Source organism: Hyla sarda, chromosome 7 (genome assembly GCF_029499605.1).
Source record: "Hyla sarda isolate aHylSar1 chromosome 7, aHylSar1.hap1, whole genome shotgun sequence".
Taxonomy (NCBI): Eukaryota; Metazoa; Chordata; class Amphibia; order Anura; family Hylidae; genus Hyla; species Hyla sarda.
In genome coordinates this window covers 69,862,503-69,864,939 of record NC_079195.1, presented here as the reverse complement: position 1 = coordinate 69,864,939, position 2,437 = coordinate 69,862,503, and positions in this window count along the sequence as shown.

Below are 2,437 nucleotides of genomic sequence, written 5' to 3'. Positions count from 1 at the left end.
CAGTTTTTGATAAATCTCCCCCTAGGTGACTCAGTTCAGCCATATAAGGGAATGGGGTCTGTTTGTTGTGGGATGTCGACATATATGATTAAAGGGGGCTTAAACGTGTTGTGAACCTAGCCTAAATGTGCCGCAAGTTTTTTTGGTGCATAAGGCACCAGTATTCAAGCACAAGAGCCATAATAAATCATGGGCCATATTTTCAGCCATTTGTGGCTTAAAAAAAATGGCCTAAAATGCTGTGTGTGTGAATCTAGCCTACGGGTAAGTTCACACAGGAGTGTGAAAACGGGCGGGGTCTCCTTGCACTACACACAGCAGATTTTCATCAGTGGAAACTCCGCTGTTGAAAATCTGCCACAGACCCAATTGAAGTCAATAGGGTCTGTGGCAGATTTCCAACAGCTGAGATTCCACTGATGAAAATCTGCTGCGGGTAGTGCATGGAGACCCCTCCCCTTTTCAAACTCACAGCGGGAAATCCACTGCGAGTTTGAAAAGAAATGCGCCCATATGAACTTACCCTTAGGGCTAGTTGACACAAGTGGATTTCCTTTCCAAAGTTTGAAAGGGGAGGGCTCTTTGCAGGTCATCCGCAACAGATTTTCAGCAGGACATTTACGCTGTTAAAAATACACCACAGGATGGGTGTGGCTTGTCGCCAAGGAAGATGGACGCTTAGCCTGCTAGTTCCCGCTCCATGAGGCCCTCCATAAGCTATATCTTGTGGTGACCTGCCTCTGCTAAATAGGGAGGACCACCTGCCGACACACAAAGCAGTCCACTTACCACCAGCCCTCTTCTTCACCGGGTAGCATCACCCGTTATCTGCAGCTGCCTCCTGCTCGGGTCCCAGGCATTCCGCCTGCTGCCACGGACTCCATGCTCTACCTTCCCTCCTGGTCTGCCCAAGCTGCGCTCTCTCGGGCCTCCACTCTCCAGCGCTGCTCCATGGCCGCCATCTTCTCTGCTGGCTCTCTCTCCCTCAGAAGACCCCACTGCCTCCTCGTCTCCGGCCCGGTCACAGGACTCTCCTGCAGGGTCTCCTGAGTGCTCTGGTGAGTGACTCCTCCGCTGTGTCCCTGGAGGGGGTTAACCGGCCTGGTGCCCAACAATCTCAGCATCCACAGAGCCCTCTGTCCTCGCCCTCCCTGGGCTATACTCACCATCTTGGGTGGTTCTGGTGAGGGAGGATACACTCTCCCCAGGCTTTGACCTGTCCTGCGCCCTGGAGCGTGCCTCTCTCAGGGTATTGCTCTCTGCAGAACCTGAGGACTGGACTGTTCTGACTGACTCCCCTCATTCCCTTCTCTGGGGACCCTCCTAAAAGTCTGCATACCTCTGCTGCCATAGGCCTCTGGGGTTTAGAGGAGGCAAACAGGTTCACCGCTGGGGCCTCTCCATTCAAAAGGGTCCCTCTGTATCCTTGCAAACCTCAGCGATCCCCTTGCCTGTGGCTGATAAATCATTATGGGTCACTGTCCAGGACCTTGAACTTGACTGTTCAGGAGTTCCTGCTTCATGTCCTCCTCTCCCTAGATGGAGCCAGCTCCTTTCACAAATCCCTACCGAAGAGGACTTTCGCCCTCTTATTTCTGAAGTCAAAGATACCTGACGAGTGGAAATTTCATCACTCCGCCAAGATCTGCAGCATGTTTCTGATGTGCATGTGTCCACTCAAGCGGTCAGAAACAGGCTCCATGAGGGTGGTATGAGGGCCCAATGTCCACAGGAGGGGGTTGTGCTTACAGCCCAACACCGTGGAGGACGTTTGCCATTTGCCAGAGAACACCAAGATTGGCAAATTTGCCACTAGCGCCCTGTGCTCTTCACAGGTAAAAGCAGATTTACACTGAGCACATGTGACAGACGTGAAAGTCTGGAGACACCTTGGAAAACGTTCTGCTGCCTGCAACATCCTCCAGCATAACCGTTTTGGCGGTGGGTCAGTAATGGTGTGGGGTGATATTTCTTTGGTGGGCTTCACAGCCCTCAATGTGCTTGCCCAAGGTAGCCTGACTGCCATTAGGTACAGAGATGAGATCCTCAAACCCCTTGTCAGACCACATGCCAGTGCAGTTGGCCCTGAGTTCCTCCTAATGCAAGACAATGCTAGACCTCATGTGGCTGGAGTGTGTCAGCAGTTCCTGCAAGAGAAAGGCATTGATGCTATGGACTGGCCCGTCCGTTCCCCAGACTTTAATCCAATTGAGCACATCTGGGACATCATGTCTCACTCCCCCCAGCAGGGCCGGATTAACGTAGGGAGTGATGGAGCTGCAGCTCAAGGCCCCTACAGTAAAATAGGCCCTGCTGGCCGCCAAAAAGGCTACCGAGGAGTGGAGCCACCCTTGCTGCAAGACCGCGAGAGAACAGAGTTTAAATCCTCTCTACTCTCACAACTCTGTACACTCTCGGGCCGTGGCGGTCGGCAGTC